Genomic DNA, 19,378 nt, shown 5'->3' on the forward strand with positions numbered 1-19,378 from the left:
TTGTCCATCGAGGGTCTGTGGAGTGCGGAACGAAACATATTGAGAGATAAATTGGAGCAGAATAAACAAAGGGGAGTCACTGAATGTTGTTTACTTGGATTTTCAGAAGGTCATTGACAAAGTGATGCACATCAGTCTGCTAAAAAAGATAAACGTTCCTCATAATACAGTAAAGATACCGCCATAGATAGACGAATGGCTGACTGGGTGGAGGCAGACAGTGAGAATAAAGGGGAATTTTTTTTCTGGTCGGCTGCCAGTGACTAGTCGGAATTAGGGCATCATATGTCAATGAATCCGGTTGATGAAACTGGTGCTTTTGCGTCCAAATTTGCAGACAATCCAAACGTAGATTTTAAAAACGCAAACAACAGGAATTCTGCTGATGCTGGAAATTCAAGCAACACACATAAAAGTTGCTGGTGAACGCAGCAGGCCAGGCAGCATCTCTAGGAAGATGTGCAGTCGATGTTTCAGGCCGAGACCCTTCGTCAGGACTAACTGAAGGAAGAGTGAGTAAGGGATTTGAAAGTCAGAGGGGGAGGGGGAGATCCAAAATGATGGGAGAAGACAGGAGGGGGAGGGATGGAGCCAAGAGCTGGACAGGTGATAGGCAAAAGGGATACAACCCCGCCCCCCTTGTCTTTCTTCCCGGACATCCTGTCCCATGATCCTCTCGTATCCCTTTTTTTCTGATTATGACTATTTTCTGATCGGGACAAATCAGAAAAGAAGAGGTGTAACAGGAGTTCAGAGGCCTAGTGCGGGATTCTCTAGAGGTTAATTGCCAGTTTGAGACAGATATAAGAAAGGTAAATGCAGTGTCAGCATTTATTTTGAGAGAACTAGAAAATAAAAACGGATATGTAATGCTGAGCCTTTATAAGGTTTCGGTGGGGCCGCAGTTGGAATATGGTGAACGGTTCGGGTCCTTATCTAAAACGGATGTGCCGGCATTGGACAGAGTCCAGAGGGCGGTCACGATAATGATGCCCGGAATAAAAGAGTTATGTACGAGGAATATTTTAGGACCGTGGGCTTTGGTCGCTGGAATTTGGAAGAATGAGTCGGGGATCTCATTGAAATCTATCGAATATTGACAGGTCGAGTTAGAATGGACCTGGAGAGGCTTTTGATGTAGTGCTAGAGTCGAGGGCCAGAAGGCACAACCTCAGATAAGGACGTCCCTTTAGAGAAGCAGATTCTGTAGCTTAAAGTTATGGGTTTGTGGAATTTATTGCCACGGGTAGCCGTGAATGACAAGTAATTGGGCATACTTAAAGCCGCAGTTGAGGAGGTGGACAGGTAATAAGGTTGTCAAATGTGACGAGGAGAAGGCAAGGGAAACGGGTTGAGACTGATAATATGTATGACCACAGGACTATAAGACATAGAAGCAGAATTAGGCCATCTGGCCCATCGACTCTGCTCCGCCATTCAATCATGGCTGATCCTTTTTTTTCCTCTCCTCATGAACTCCAGTCCCCATCCTTCTCCCCGTATCCTTTGATGCCATGTCCAGTCAGAAACCTACCAACCTCTGCCTTAAGTACACCCATCGACCTGGCCTCCACAGCTGGATGTGGCAATAAATTCCACAAATTCACCACCCTTTGGCTGAAGAAATCTCTACGCATCTCTGTTTTGAAAGGGCGCTCCTCTATCCTGACGCTGTGCCCTCTTGTCCTAGACTCCCCCACCATGGGAATCATCTTTTCCACATCTACTCTGTCTAGGCCTTTCAACATTCGAATAGTTTCAATTAGATCTCCCTCCCATCCTTCTAAATTCTAGCGAGTACAGTCCTGGAGCCATCAAATGTTTCTCGTATGATAACCCTTTCATTCCTGGAATCATCCTCGTGAATTTCCTCTTGATTCTCTCCAAAGCTAGTACATATTTTCTGAGATGGGGGACCAAAAACTGTTCACAATACTCATGGTGAGGCCTCAGCCGTGATGCAATAGCGGAGAAACATCGATGAGATGAATAGCCTAATCCTGCTCCTACAGTATATCTTGTGGCATTGAGGCCAAATTTGGCGGTAAACTAATGATGAATATTGTTTTTCATGACTTATATAACAAACCGTCTGGCGTCCCTGTGACAGAAGTTGAAGCTTGGATGTTTTAAAGTGACAGATTCAACAAAGAGTCTCCCAGATAAACATGTCGCGACGAGGATGGGATTCGAGCCCACGCGTGCAGAGCACAACGGATTAGCAGTCCATCGCCTTAACCTCTCGGCCACCTCGTCTGCTCTACTATCTCTTGTTTCTAAGTTCTGAATTTCTTCAGAGCACTTACAGACTCTACTTATCGTCAAAACATTTGTGTTCAGATTCTATGTCAATTAACTTTGCTCGCCGTGCTTACCAGAATTCATGGACGTGGATAAGAAAAGTTTAGAGAAATTTGTGCCAAGCACGGGAAACATGGAAATAACTAATGCAGGCACCTTAAACGCTATTGACTTGCTGTGGCATAAGTATGGAATCCGTGCTCTGTAACTCGGAGAAACTGTGAATGATTTGAGTTGTAAAATGAGATAAATTTATGTTGTATTAAATAAAATTTCAATAGCTTTGTTATCATATTGCTCGATTTCGTAAACAGATATTATAAGAATTTGCCATCTGGTTCGAGAATGACGATTTTCCGTGTTTTGGGCAAATGCAATAACGCGATAGCTACCACATTATGACGCGCTGAAGGGCACGCCCGCTTGTGCGCAGCCGCAGATCCGAACATCCTAACGCTTACCCGACACATTCACATGGCAAACAACAGGAATTCTGCAGATGCTGGAAATTCAAGCAACACGCATAAAAGTTGCTGGTGAACGCAGCAGGCCAGGCAGCATCTCTAGGAAGAGGTGCAGTCGACGTTTCAGGCCGAGACCCTTTGTCAGGTCCTATAGAGCTGCAAAATGATCCGATAGCGCTAAATGTCAGTCAGCGAAGAATCCCCATTAAAAATACAACAACTTGAGCAAAAGATCTGTCAGTGGTAATGGAGACCCACTCAATAGTTTTATCCGCAGGGGTAGTATTTGGAATTAGGGAGTGTTAGTGTGCTGCCAATACATGTAAACCAATTCCATTATACAGTTTTCGCAGATTAAAACGGACAGAAGTTGAGCAAACCTGGAGAATGTATAACAGTCATTATTACCAATGGAACTCCTGCGGCACTGAAGACAGATGAAACGAATTAAATCCAGATTTTCCGGAGTCGGTCGCTCTCCTGCAGTCATGTTTCCGGTGCCTTGTTCTACAATCGCCATTGTTCAACCTCTCAATCCGTTTCCTCCTTTTACTTGGTGCGGATCGCCGACACGGGCGGCAACGATATCAAATCCCAATGATAAATGAAGTGAACGGTTCACTTGTAAACATCAGTTGGCAGTGAAAGCCGTTATGTTGTTGTTGGACCGGAGCAGACCGGCCTATAGGTTTGCACAGCTGAGATTTCCCAAAGTCCAAAATGAAATGTACCTGTCAATAGACAATAGACAATAGGTGCAGGAGTAGGCCATTCGGCCCCTCGAGCCAGCACCGCCATTCACTGTGATCATGGCTGATCATCCACTATCAGTACCCAGTTCCTGCCCTATCCCCTGTCGTCGTGGAACTAACTTTCCAGACCAAGTGGGCGGGAGATATTGTTTCATTGGATTCATATTTCCAGAACCTTTGTTTGGTTGTTCATGTGTGCTAAATAAATGACGTAAAAAAGCATTTCCACCTTATTTCCTGAATAGGACGATATGAAAGTTTCAGAAGGAAGTTCGTGCAGCTGATCCACTTCTGGTACAATTGCAGTCTTGGCCGGTCTGAGGACTGATATGAAAAGAAATGAGAGAGACCTGTCAGCTCATTGAACGAATAGAACAAGCGGCAATCTAACTATTCCGGAAGGCGGTAGTCATCTGTCACTTATTGATATAAAGGTGATTGTTTTCCGTATTGGTCATTGTCTTTAGTACAGCTACGTGTCCCTTTTAACTTCATTTTTGCAAACTAAATCAATGTTAAGCTTTAATATTAATGCTAATATTTTTTTCTTGCCAATGAAAGGAGAAACATCAAAATTGAATGCTCAGAGATTCTACGGAAAAGAGTACAGCCGAGGTTTAGGTCCTGCCGAAACGTCGACTGTACTTTTTTTCCAGAGATGCTGCCTGGCCTGCTGAGTTCCGTCAGCATTTTGTGTGTGTTGCTCAGATTTCCAGCATCTGCACATTTTCGCTTGTTTGTGATTGAATGCCAAGAACATTACATTTCGGTGATATGGAAAGATTGGACCGAGGGTTAGATTATCCCTGGAAGATGAAAAACTGTGAAGGAATTTGCCAGGGTTTTATGAAAATTTGAGGGGCAGAGACAAAGTAGATGGAGCGGGAAAAGTTTGGAGGAACATAACTGTGATATTTAGGAAGGTTATCGGACTAACGGAGAATATGACAGATGAAATTGTGACTAGTAGTGTCCCCATTGTGACTAGTGGTCTCCCACAAGGATCTGTTCTGGGACCTCTACTTTTCATGATTTGTATTAACGACCTGGATGTGGGGGTAGAAGGGTGGGTTGGCAAGTTTGCAGACGACACAAAGGTTGGTTGTGTTGTAGATAGTGTAGAGGATTGCCAAAGATTGCAGAGAGACATTGATAGGATGCAGAAGTGGGCTGAGAAGTGGCAGATGGAGTTCAACCCGGAGAAGTGTGAGGTGGTACACTTTGGAAGGACAAACTCCAAGACAGAGTACAAAGTAAATGGCAGGATACTTGGTAGTGTGGAGGAGCAGAGGGATCTGGGGGTACATGTCCACAGATCCCTGAAAGTTGCCTCACAGGTGGATAGGGTAGTTAAGAAAGCTTATGGGGTGTTAGCTTTCATAAGTCGAGGGATAGAGTTTAAGAGCCGTGATCTAATGATGCAGCTCTATAAAACTCTGGTCAGGCCACACTTGGAGTACTGTGTCCAGTTCTGGTGACCTCACTATAGGAAGGATGTGGAAGCATTGGAAAGGGTACAGAGGAGATTTACCAGGATGCTGCCTGGTTTAGAAAGTATGCATTATGATCAGAGATTAGGGGAGCTAGGGCTTTACTCTTTGTAGAGAAGGAGAATGAGAGGAGACATGATAGAGGTGTACAAGATAATAAGAGGAATAGATGGAGTGGATAACCAGCGCCTCTTCCCCAGGGCACTACTGCTCAATACCAGAGGACATAGCTTTAAGGTAAGGGGTGGGAAGTTCAAGGGGGATATTAGAGGAAGGTTTTTCACTCAGAGCGTGGTTGGTGCGTGGAATGCACTGCCTGAGTCAGTGGTGGAGGCAGATACACTAGTGAAGTTTAAGAGACTACTAGACAGGTATATGGAGGAATCTAATGTGGGGGCTTATATGGGAGGCAGGGTTTGAGGGTCGACACAATATTGTGGGCCGAAGGGCCTGTACTGTGCTGAACTATTCTATGTTCTATGTTAAATTCAGCGCTGATGATAGCTCCCTGTTATATTTTGACTCCTCATAATAAAACAGACCTCGTGCACCACACTGTCCAACTGACTTCGCATGGTTCCAAGTGGCCATACTGACTGACCGCGCCTTCGGCATCATATAGGCCTCCAGAGACAGATTAGCTCCTCCATTAGCCTCATCAATTTACCTACCGATTTAGCACTAGCTGTACCCATTGAAAAGGGTCTCTTCACAAATCTCCACCGCTGACTATACCCCCTCACCATGCTCTATAATTGAACCCACCCTTTCTCATTACCTCGCGTCTTCCCAACAGCCCATCCTGCTGTGCCGAAATCTCCCACACAAATCCTAGTGAGCTCATTCCATCATGACAGCGCCTTCGCATTGAAATCAGGGATATCCCACACGTTTTACACATACCCAAAGATCACACACTACATCACTGAACCCTGCTCCTAAATCCACTTCTTCCCGATCAACGTATGATAATGAAGCTGATCATTTCTATCAGCTTTCCCCAGTGTTCTCATCAGATCCAGCAGCATGCACCCCTGCAGCCACGGCCCCCCATTAACCCTGATTGCGCAGTCCCTCCATTGACCAGCTCTCTCAGCAGTTCGTCTGCTAAACACACACATCAGGATACATTTCCCACTGACCCCAACGTGCGCCTACCGGTTCCCACTAAATCCACCTCCCCACCGGCCTCCACGGATTCACTTACCCACCTTGCCTCCACGACCTCCACTTTCGACCAGCCTCCACCTCCCACCAGCCTCCACGGCCGCCACCTCCCTGCCAGCTTCCTCTGGCCCAAAACAATTGGAACAGCTCCATTGTAACCACTCCTCCCCAGCGGAACACAGTCCCAACACTTCCCTATTAATGCCCACTCATAACCACAATTCCCAATGACCCCACAATTCTACACCAACCTCGAGTGGTCACACAACTTCCCATATGTTATCTCTGACAACATAATTCCTCCACCTTCTAACACCCCACTAGTTCCTGCTGACGCCACACTTTTCCCACATTACAACTAGCGCCACACCACATCCTCGAACCCCCCCAATGACGTCACATATTTCCACGTCCTCAGTAATCACACACCATCACTGCAGTTTATACAGAGTAATGGCCACACAACCTGTCGATTATTTCTCACTGACCCCCAGCTCTCCACTTTCCCAATAACGACACACCTCGCATATTCTCTCTGAGTACCCTCTTCCACATCAGTTCACACTGTGCCCATACCACCCCAACAGACTCCACAGTTCCTGGGCCTCTGACATTGACCACACACCACTCTCGTACACCACATTCGCCCACACACTCAGCCCGGATCTCACCCGCCAGACCTGAAACGGTTCCCATACCTCTCCACCAACACCACACCAGCACCTCCAGCGAAACAGGGCCTATCGATTCTCTGGCCCCATAACTCCACATAAGCCGCTCCCTCAGACCCCATCAGATCCCTGTAAACCCCGTCGTTCAGCAACCCAGACCCACTCTCCCACTAGCACCTTTTATACATGCAGCAACGCAGATTACTAACAACACCCCCCCCACCACACACACACACACACACACACACACACACACACACACACACACACACACACACACACACACACACACACACACACACACAGTTATCTAACTGACCGCACACCCCCTCCGGACTGGATAAATGTCAATGCTTGAGACGCTGCCTCTCGTGCGACATTTCACGGGTCTCCTGTCGGCAGTAGAACTCTACAATAAACTAAACCCGCTATTACCAAGACGATAAAGTGAAATTGTCCTGATTTGAATGGAGAAACGAGTCTAAAAAGAGAAAGGGTCAGGTTTTGGGAAGTGACTAATCACTGATCGCGACTGAATTATGGTCACTTGCCCTACCTTCTATGCGCTGACAACTCTATGAGCAGACTGGATATCCCGGCCACGGCCAAGTTTTCCACAGCAGCACACAATCACGTCGAGGACTCGGATAGAGCAGCATCCGTAGAGGGAAAAAGGAACGTCGGCGTTTCAGATCGAAACTCGGTTTCAGGACTGGCGATTCATCGGGATTTCCGTGTTTCGCATGTGTTCACTAATCCTATTCCTTTGTGAAGTATCACAGTTTCTTGCATTCTGTGTCAGGCGGATACGGAAGGAACTGAGATAGACCGAGTTTCTGTTCACTATATTTATCGGTTACCACCCATTTCTCTGGAAGCCTGATTGTTGCGCCTCAGGAAGGAAAGTTTAAAATTTGATGTTTACACGCAATAGATTATATGGCCTATTGACGAGGATGAAACAAGGCCTGTGGAGTGGATCAACCACGGCCGCGAGAGGATGGGGAGACACGCAGACGGGGAGGCAAGGACCTAGCAATCCACACTCGGCATAAATCGCGGATTAAATTACAGTTCATAACTTACTGTTATACATTTTCTTCCATGAAGAAGCATCGAAAATCACAAAGAGCTATCTATAGAAACTGAGCGGACAAACTGAGTGATCGTTTCCCTATCAGCAATAGGTAGCTCACGGGTCGCCCGACTGATCAATGTTTGGCGTCTGATCTTGCCAATCAATATCGAAAATTCTGCTCTGCGTTCAATCTCAGATTTTTAATTAACATAATAAATTGCAAATTCACGAATGGACTCCATTCTGAAACTCAGTGGAGTATTGCATAGAATTCCCCCTGGATATGTTGTAAATTTGGAGCACTAGCAGATGGAATTTAATTCGAACAAATTAGCGGTAATGAATTTTGGAGCTTCCAGTAACGTAAGCAGTAAATACACAGAGTAAATTGTTTGCACCGAGGAATGCCAATACTGTAGTTCCACGAAGGTTGCCCTTTCTATGAGAGATGATTAACTGCGCGATGAAGAAGATTGGCGACATGATTGTGTCTGTAATTCTGGGCCTAGAACTGAAATGTTGAGTCGTTATATTGCAACGTCACGGTGCAATGCTAAACGGTACTGCAATCTAGCTCACCGCATTATGGTGATGACAGAATCATTTCAAGTGAGTGCAGATGATATCTTCTAGGATTTTTTCTTACATTGCATAAATCAATACATTGATTTATGAAACCGAATTTGCAAAACAAAACTGTATTTACGATCCTAACTACTTTGCCTTCACTTTCAACGAATTATAGATCTGTATACCCAGATCACTTTGTCCTACCACACTCCTCAGTACTGGACCGTTCACTTTAAAAGACCTTCCTTGGATGGTGCTACCAAAGTGCAATACTTCGCACATGTCTGCATTACATTCCATCTGCCATTTTCAGCCATTTTTTCCCAGATCTGTATACCCAGATCACTTTGTGAGCTATGATAACCTTCCTCGCTGTGGCCACACTATCATCCAGATCATTGATATAGATGACAAATAAGAACGGACCTAGCACTGATCCCTAGTCAGAACTTGGACAGACATGGACTGATTATACATGGTTATACCTTACCTACCACGAACGAAGTCCATGCCTATTCAAATACTTATATATCCAGTCCCTCAGAATACCTTCCAATAACTTTCCGACAACTGATAACAGACCTAGAACGTTCTGGTTTATGTTTAGATTATTTCTTAGATTGTGGAACAATATTGGTTATCCTCCAATCCGCGGGCATCTCTCTTGTCGCTAAGGATGATTTAAATATCTCTGCAAGGGCCCCCAGCAACTTCTGCAATGAACTTGCCCTTAATAGTGTATCGTCTCCTTGCACTTTCTAAAGAAGGTGCAACATTTCACACTCAGCACACACTGAATGCTGGAGACACCCACTATTGGTTTCCACAGATGGTACTATAGATGCTCCAGCATTCAGTGTGTGCTGAGGCCCTTCGGCAGGACGGAATTTAATCAGTTCAATTATGACCATTTGCACCTTCCGACACAAAATACAAAGAGGCAGCATAATGTTCGTGTCGAGACATTGAACAATGTTTACACGAAGACCCATATTGGTATCGAAGTTCATACTGCCATGAAAATGTCTACACATGTAGACAGGGTAGTAAAGAAGGCATGTGGGATATTTGTCATTGTTAGTGAAAGAATTGACTTTGACAAAGATTGGGAGTTTATGATGTGTCTTTATAAAGTTCCAGTGAGGTGGCAGTTGAGTATTGCATTTAGGTCTGGTCGCTCCATCTCAGTAAGTATGTGGAGGCTCTCATAATGAAGCAGATGATGCCTGAATTAGAAGGCATGTGCTATCGAGGAGTTTGGATAAAATCAGTTGCTATGTTTGGTACTGCGAAAACTGAGTGGATATTTGAGAAAGATTCATGAGATTATGAGAGGCATAGGTAGAACTGTGAGTCAGTATTAATTTGGCAGCGTTGAACTGCGTATCATCAGAGATCATGTATTTTAGAGGAGGTAATTTCAAAGGTCTATTAAGAGATACTGGTTATTACCGAGTATGGCTGGTGATGGCAGAGGCGAATGCGAAGTAGGCGTTCAAGAAGTTCTTGAGCACATTGTTGGGCAGGGTTGCGACTCTGCTATGACCTCAGAATAAGCGAGAGACGTGTTCCCTGAAGCAGAAGGACAGTGTTCAAATCAACAGAGCAGACCAGGAAACAGCCGTAGGGTGATCGATATTGTATTCAGGTAGAAAAGTATGTGGTCATTAACTTTGGCAGAGATTTACAGAGATCAACTGAAAGCAGAGAAGGACAACACATCTGCGGCGCAGGGGACGAAGAAGTGTGTGATCATCATGGGATGGAAATAGGATCGGCAACCAGAACAGAGAACCCATGGGAACCTTCCCCTTAATAACAAGTGTATCACATCGGATACTGTGAGGAGTGACGTCCTAGCAAAACAAAGCCGCCGGGTCTGACTCACCGACACAGAACAGAATGGAAACAGACAGATAGTAAAGACAGGGGATTCAATGTTTATAGGGACAGACGGGTTCTGTGAACGAGAACGATATTCGAAGATCATAAACCTCCAGACTTACCAGTGTGGGAGAAATCTTGGATAATGTCCATAGCATTCTTAAGTGGGAACGGGAGTGGGCGAGCAGCATGAGGTCGTGGTCCCTGGGGGTATCAATGCTACGGGCAGAGAGTGTGACCATGTCCTGCAAAGTGAGTTTAGGTTGTTAGGTGATATATTGGGGGACCAGACCTCAAGGTTGATTATCTCGGGATCTGTAACCATGCCAAATGCCCCAGACGCTCGGAATATGAACATAACACAGTTTAGCACGTGGCTCGAGAGATAGTGCAGGAGAGAGAACTACAGAGGTTTGGATCATTGGAGTCTCCTCCAATGAAGCTAGGACATTTCCAACGGAGACAGATTGCACATCCACTGCATTGGGACCATTATCCTTGCAGTAAAGGTTTCCGGTCCTACTCATGGACATTTGAACGAAAGCTGCAGAAATATGGAAACCCGTGTGCCAGGATAGCTGGTGAATTAGTTGTGGGGAAAGTAGGGTTTAGGCCTACATGCAAAGACATGACCGAAGATTTGCGCATTGTGGGACAAATATTCTGAGTTGCCTCTATTTCAGTACAATGAGTACTGTTGATAAGGCAGTGATATTATATGTTGGATCAGCACGTGGATTCTGATGTGCGATCATTAGTGACAATTACATGCAAGAGGGCAGAGCTCGAAGTTCACTGTTCCGAGGTTCTATTGTTTCATAACGAATGGAGGTGGATATTTATGAGGGAAATGGTGCCGTTACTCGTCATGGAATATGCCATAACAGTGCTCATGCAGGACCACTTCGAGGGCTTCTATAACGAGTCTATATGAGAAGGACAGAATACAAACTAACTCATGATCATGTTTTTTTCAGATTGTATCAAAGATCAGCGGGATTTAGAGGAAAAAAAATTGCAGAAATTTCCGATAGTTGAAAGGGAAATAAGGTTGTGATTGAAGATAATTTTAATTTTCCACGTGATGAATGCGTCTCGGATACTGTAAATTGTTGGAAGGGGTAAACTTTGCATAATATGTTCAAGTAAGTTTTCTAAAAAAATATATAGCAGTCCCAACTAGAGAGAGCGAGATACCGGCCCCCCTCTTAGGGAATGAGACAGGGCAGGTGGCAGAAGTGTGTGTACGAGAAAACATGTGCCCGATGATCTTACTGTCATTAGCTTGAAGAACGACTGGATTGGTGCTCAGTTCGAGATCCGAAAATTGGAGAACGACCAGGTTCCATTGCATCGTAAAGGATCTGTAGCAGGTGTGATGTCGATTAGGATGGGTTCCTTATATCAAAGGGATGCTTGGTGTCACGAACCCCGTGACGGGAATAAAGAACCAGCAGAGATGGAAAACACTTTGGAGTCTAGTATTGCTATAAACTAGTAATATTTATTAGTAACTATTCAATACAGTAATATAAATGTAGATAAATCAAACAGGTTAGCAATGATTCTATATGTAAGTATATCAGTAGGTGTGGAAATATATGTATGAAAAAACAAACTTCTTTAAGTTAAAAAAGATACAGTCTTACGATGATGGGTAAAGTTCAGCTCAGTGCAGTTCAGTTCGTGGTATTGAGTTGAATAGCGATGGAGAGAGAGAGGGAGAGATCTGAGTCTTCAGGTGAGCTGATGCCGTCGATCTTCTTGCTGTGCTTCGAAATCCTTTAAAAGTCACCGACTGTGACTTCAACAAAGGGGATCAGTTTTCTGTGGTGGAGCTATCCCCCAGGTGACGGTGGGCACATGGACAACTCCCCACCAGTCAACCCTTTTCCTCCTTCCATTGCAAGACCGATGGATGGATCCGCCTGATCGATCCTCCAAAACCCACTTTTCTTGCGGGCACAACAATGCTCATTCAATGTCCAGAACATGTGTCTGAGGTCTATCATCTGACCTCCTATTTTATGTTCCCGGGCTGAGCATCAACTGTCATTCAAATAACTCCTCCTTCCTATGTCTGTGAAGAAATGCACAAGCAGGCGAACTGTCCTTGAGAAGTGCCAACAACCTGCCGAAAATCGTAACATCGAGTGTCCATTAAATAACGCGGCCTTTGGTCACCATAGCAACTTACTAACTGCTCGGCGCTGTCTCCGACTCAGCAGAAATCCAAAAGTTAACCAGTTCTTAAAGTGGCAGTCCAACAGTTAGTCATCGTCTCTCTCTCTCTTTCTCTCTCTTTCCAAAGCAACATGTCGGTGTTAAATAACTGTCTCGCTCTCTTTTCAAAAGCACAGTTCATAGGGATGCTTCAGGATTCCGTCACGCTCCCCTTCCTCGGAGAAAAAGATGACGAAGACGATTTTTTGACTAAATGTAAATTACAGAGTTTGCAACAATACAGGTTAAATTATCAGATAACACAGCAAAAATGTGCATAATTTGCAACTTAATATCTGGATAACTAATCAGTTATAATATTGTCAGTACCTTTCACATGTTTGATTTTTAAGTCACCTTCCTACAATATCAGTCTCCAATTTAACAACCCTCTATTCTTATCTTTCATCTTAATTAGAAACACCCACAGATTATAACCCATGTAAACAACAAGTGGTCTCTGGGCAACAGATAGATTTCAAGGCCTCTGCACATAGACCGCAAAATGTTGTCAGATCAGAATAAGTGCTAATAATTCATTTTCAAGAGTTGAATAATTTTTCTGCTGTACATTAAGTGTCTTTGTGAAATAAACTACTGGATGTTCAATGTCATCCACACCCTTCTGTAACAGTACTGCCCCAGCAGCTTCATCACTAGCGTCCGTTGCTATAGAAAATTGCTTTGAGAAAACAGGTGTTTTGAGCACAGGATGATTACACAGGATGGTGTTCAGACGTTCAAATGTCTCCTGGCAAAGGTCATTCTATACAAATCTTTCACTCTTCCCTAAGGGTTTTGTTAGGGGGAGGACGATGTCAGCAAAGTTCTTACATAACTTACAATAATACCTAACCATTCCTAAAAACCTTCTCAAAGCCAGAACAGGAACTTCAGCAATAGCTTGCCCTTGGCCTGTACAGGAGCCAGTTGGCCTTGGCCTACTACGTAGCCAAGATAAATAACAGTAGCATGACTAACCTCACTCTCATCAAGGTTCATGGTAAGATTGGTTTTGGAAAGTCTCTCAAACAGTTTCTCTACAGCTGCAATATGCTTTTCCCATGTGTCATTCCAGACCATTAAATCATTGATATAAACCCCTATGCTTTCTAACCCCCCAATCACAGAATTGATCATTCTTTGAAATGTCCTTGGAGCATTTTTCATCCCGAAGTGTAAAAGATTGTATTCATACAGTGTAGATAGTGTCACAAATGCTGATATCTCTTTAGCCTTCTCTGTTAAAGGAACACCCCAGCATCCTTTTAACAAGTCAATCATTATAAGGTATTTAGCCTTCCCCTCTCTATCAATACAGTCATCCATTCTCTTTCCTTCTTCTTTCCTGTTTCTAATTTCTTCTTCAACCATTTTACTTTTCTCAAAGTTCTCACTGTGAAGATGCCGTTTCAAAGGCTGGGCTGAATTTATAATGATGTGATGCACTGCACCTGCGCATCATTTCAAAATACCAATCAGTGCTTTTACTTGTTTTTGCGGTTTTGGGTCCAACTGATGGACCTTATCAGTAATATTTTCCAAAACAATGGAATTCTGACATTTTGGTGAGACTAGATTTAGTGGATAAACATGTTTTTCCACTCCATTATCAGATTCCATGACTGCATTTTGTTCCATAACAATTCTCCCAGCTGCAATTCTAGCAAACAGATGTCTTATTTTGTTTCGACCATTTTGTAAACTTTCCTTTGCAAGGACACAAAGCTTACTAAATCTCTTCCAGAGTTTGAAAACATACTTGAACACACTGACACATTTTTCTAAATCAGACCATAGTTCTCTGAGTAGGGTCAAAGGTCTTAAGGGTTGAGTTGAGTCGTTCCAAGGCTCCCTTGGACACTGTGTGATATGTAAATGACACCATGTGCTTAGCTTCCAATTCTCTAACTATCCCCTGGAATGTTCTCAAAGTAAAGTCACTGCCCTGGTCAAGTTGAATTTCTTTGGGCAAACCTACCAGTGTGTAAAACTTACTGAATGCTTTTACCACAGACTTGGCCTCCGTGTTTTCAAAAGGCACTGCTACAGGGGACCTAGACACAGCACACACAATTGTTAACCCATATTGATAACCAGCTGCAGTCTTTGACAATGGGCCTACACAATCCACTATGACCCTAGGAAAAAGTTCACTAAAAGCAGATATCAGTTTAAGTAGTGTTACCTGAATAACCTGATTAGATTTCTCCTCAACTTGACAGCTATGGTCAGTCCTGTTAAAATTCACAACATCCTTTATTAAACTAGACCAGTAAAGTTCCTTCATAATCCTGTTCACTTTCTCTCTCACTCCACGAGGTCCACCTAAAGGCATACTGTAAGCCATGTTTAAAATTTCAGCCCTATAAACTTTCAAAACCACCACGTGACTTGCAGGCACTGTGGCTGGTCTCCACCTCCTCATCAACACCCCATCTTTAAGGTAATATCCTATTGACTTTCTCTGAACCTCCTCTCCTGTGAGAGCTATCTCCCTTAAAGCCAATATTCCAGAATCTCGCTTCTGTTCCTCTGTAAATTCCTTCCTCAATAAAGACAAACCTTTCTCATACACCTTACTCTTCTCAGCCTTACTACCCTCTAAGTCCTGCTGAAATATGGATGGTAGAAAAGTCTGTGTCACATTATCATACTTTAAACCTGTGGTTTTGCTATCATAGGCTCCAACAGCAGCTCTGCTCGTCAGCTGAACAGCCATATCAACCTTACCTTGGAGAGGTGCCAACATGCCTCCATTGTTTACTAAACTCAGCACCATCATCAGGCTTATGAGAACCATGTATACATTACGGAAGAGACCAAACAATCCACCCATCTGATTACGACCTTCCCTTCGACTTGATTACATTACATCACCCTGAATAACAGCATGACCTAGCAGGTGTTCAAATGTTCAAACAAAATTCAACAGAGTAGCACATCCTTTCTCAGCAGGCCTTTGACCTGCAAACAGGGTCAAAGGTCGCGCAACTAATCCAACATTTTCCAGCACTTTATCCAGAAGTCCAGGAACAGCACTTTTGCCATTATTCCCAGTAACACTGACCTCATCAATTTCTACCTCTTCACCAACTTTTAAAACACGGTCTGATACAAGTGACTGAAAATCCTCACATTCCACTGGTATCAAGGTTAACCCCTTATTCACTGAACCAAGATCATCTGACACACAGAAACTGCATTCCTTTCCAACCAAGTCAGACACCTCCGACTTCAACTGAGCTTTAACACAAGTTTAAGACTCCTGTGAACTCACAGGTACCTCCACAATCTGAACACATTCAATCAGAACAGCTGCCTCTTCTGGGCTGTCACCACTTGTCCCAGTTTCAAATTCAAGGTCACCCGAACCTCACAGCTGTTCTCTGGCAATCACTTTCCTGAAGTAAACTCAACCTCGTGGGTTAAAACTTCCTTGTCTGCTCTCTTATCAAACCCCTGCAGGGTAGCAGGGTAATCAAGGAACGACCCACCCAGCCAACACACTTTTCATCCCTAGTCCCTCCTGGAGAAGGCTCAGGAGCTTTAAGACTGGTACGGCCAGATTTGGGAACAGCTTCTTTCCAACTGTGATAAGACTGCTGAACGGATCCTTACACAGATCTGGGCCGTACCCTCCAAATATCCGGACCTGCACCTCGGTTTTTTTGCACTACCTTACATTTCATTTTTATATTTTCTATTTATTATTTATAATTTGAATTTTTAATATTAACTATCGATTTGTAATCCAGGGAGCGGGAAGCGCAGAATCAAATATCGCTCTGATGATCGTACGTTCAGGTATCAATTGTTTGGAGATAATAAAGTATAAAGTAAAAGTAGCGGCATCCTCTGCATCTGGGTATGCCCTCACACAAAACAAGCCCTTCCGAGCTGTAAAAATTATCAGGGTCCGACACTAAACCTCTTTGCTGCAACCTCTCTATCCTTTCCAGCTCGAACCGCTTCTGCATCTGGGTATGCCCTCACACAAAACAAGCCCTTCCGAGCTGTAAAAATTATCAGGGTCCGACACTAAACCTCTTTGCTGCAACCTCTCTATCCTTTCCAGCTCGAACCTCTTCTGCATCTGGGTATGCCCTCACACAAAACAAGCCCTTCCGAGCTGTAAAAATTATCAGGGTCCGACACTAAACCTCTTTGCTGCCACCTCTCTATCCTTTCCAGCTCGAACCGCTTCTGCATCTGGGTATGCCCTCACACAAAACAAGCCCTTCCGAGCTGTAAAAAATATCAGGGTCCGACACTGAACCTCTTTGCTGCAACCTCTCTATCCCTTCCAGCTGGAACCGCCTCTGCTTGTCTGCCACGTGATCTTCTTGTTGCCATTTCTCCCTCTCGAGCTGTCTCTGTCTTTCTGCCTCTCTCTTGAACTGTTTTAATTTCAATTCATGCTCCATTCTTAATATTTCCAACAGAAGCTGAAGCTCATCCTCAGCAGATTCACCTTCCACGAACAACTCTAACGCCACCTCATCAAACGTTCCCTTATCTATATAATGCTGGGCTATTACCGTCCGCATCTGAGGTCTCCTCATCTTAGTGGTCAGCTTTAGTTTTAACTTTAGAGCAATTCCCAACAGCACGGCCCTCGTAGCATCATCCAACCCTTCCGGGATTGGTTCCAACAGAAACTTCTCAACACTAACATCCATTTCTGCTGCTTTTCCACACAGCAAAATCAAAAGGGATTTCCCCCAATCAATTCAAACCAGCCTCTCGACCAATTTGTTCATATCGCGGATGCAGGCGCCAATTTCTGTCACGTACTCTGTGATGGGATAAACAACCAGCAGAGGTGGAAAACACTGAGGAGTCCAGTATTGCTATTAATGAATACTATTTATTGCTAACTACGCAACACAGTAATATAAAGGTAAATAAATCAAACACGTTTGCAATGATTATATATTATATAAGTAAGTAAATCAGTAAGTATGGAAATATAGAGACATAAAAACATAGAAAATAGGTGCAGAAGTAGGCCATTCGGCCCCTCGAGCCTGCACTGCCATCCACTATGATCATGGCTGATCATCCAACTCAGAACCCTGTACCTGCCTTTCCTCCATACCCCCTGATCCCTTTAGCCACAAGGGCCATATCTAACTCCCACTTAAATATAGCCAATGAACTGTCCTCAACTGTTTCCTATGGCAGAGAATTCCACAGATTCACCACTCTCTGTGTGAAGAAGTTTTTCCTCATTTCGGTCCTAAATGGCTTCCCCTTTAACCTCAAACTGTGACCCCTCGTTCTGGACTTCCCCTAAATCGGGAACAATCTTCCTATATCTAGCCTGTCCAATCCCTTTCGGATTTTGTAGGTTTCAATAAGATCCCCCCTCAATCTTCTAAATTGCAACGAGTATAAGCCTAGTCGATACAGTCTTTCATCATATGAAAGTCCTGCCATCCCAAGAATCAATCTGGTCAACCTTCCTTGTACTCCCTCTATGGCAAGAATGCCTTTCCTCAGATTAGGGGACCAAAACTGCACACAATACTCCAGGTGTGGTCTCACCAAGGCCTTGTACAACTGCAGTAGTACCTCCCTGCTCCTGTACTCGAATCCTCTTGCTATGAATGCCAGCATACCATTCGCCTTTTTCACTGCCTGCTGTACCTGCATGCCCACTTTCAATGACTGGTGTACAATGACACCCAGGTCTCGTTGCACCTCCCCTTTTCCTAATCGGCCACCATTCAGATAATAATCTGTTTTCCTATGCTTGCCACCAAAGTGGATAACCTCACATTTATCCACATTAAATTGAATCTGCCATGAATTTTCCCATTCACCTAACCTATCCAAGTCACCCTGTATGAAAAACGCAGCTTCTTTAAGTCTAGGGTTAAAAGATGCAGCCTTACAATGATGAGTAAAGTTCAGTTCAATTCAGTTTCAGTTTGTGGTATTGAGTTGAGTAATGACAGAGAGAGTGGGAGAGATTTGAGTCTTCAAGTGAGCTGACGCCGTCGATCTTCTAGCTTTCCTTTGAAATCCTTTAAAAGTCACCGACTGTGAATTTAACAAAGGGGACCTGTTTTCTGTGGTGGAGCTATCCCCCAGGTGAGGGTGGACACATGGATAACTCCCCACCAGTCATCCCCTTTCCTCTTTTCACTGCAAGAACGAAAGATCAATCCTCCAAAATCTACTTTTCATGCGGGCACAACAATGCTCATTCAGTGTCCAGAACCTGTGTCTCAAGTCTATCATCTGACATCTATTTTATCTTCCCGTGCTGAGCATCAACTGTCATTCAAATAATCCCTCCTTCCTCTCTCTGTGAAAGAAATGAAAACAGGCAAAAATCCTTGAAGAAAGTATCAGCAACCTGCCTAAAATCATAACATCGGGTGTCCATTAAATAGCGCTGCCTTCGGTCACAATGGCAACTTACGAGCTGCTTGATGCTGTCTCCAACTCCAACTCAGTAGAAATCCAAAGTTACTTTCATTGCCTTAAGGTGACAGTCCAACCGTTCGTCTTCGTTTCTCTCTCTTTTACAAACAAGCTGTTGGTGTTAAATAACTCTCTCTCTCTCTCTCTCTCTCTTTTCGAAATACAGTTCATAGGGGTAATTCAGGAACCTGTCACATTGGAAACTGGTTGATCGAAAAAAAAGTGGTTAATTTCTTCAAACTACTGGTGGAAATCAACAGATCAGGCAGCAAATGTGGAGAGGAGACAACATTTAGGCCGAGCCCCTTCAGCATATCTAGACTGTGCACTCCTCTGCTTACTT

The 19,378-nt window shown here is 44.0% G+C and overlaps 1 non-coding gene and 1 pseudogene across 1 annotated transcript; both read right to left on the reverse strand.

The window, feature by feature from the left end:
• The window catches only part of LOC134341628 (zinc finger protein 850-like), a 108,305-nt pseudogene that overhangs the window by 46,904 nt on the left and 42,023 nt on the right, over positions 1-19,378 (reverse strand).
• trnas-gcu (transfer RNA serine (anticodon GCU)) lies at positions 2,175-2,256 on the reverse strand. The gene has a single exon. It is a non-coding gene; the product is annotated as a tRNA-Ser (tRNA).

Source organism: Mobula hypostoma, unplaced genomic scaffold (assembly GCF_963921235.1).
Source record: "Mobula hypostoma unplaced genomic scaffold, sMobHyp1.1 scaffold_36, whole genome shotgun sequence".
Taxonomy (NCBI): domain Eukaryota; kingdom Metazoa; phylum Chordata; class Chondrichthyes; order Myliobatiformes; family Myliobatidae; genus Mobula; species Mobula hypostoma.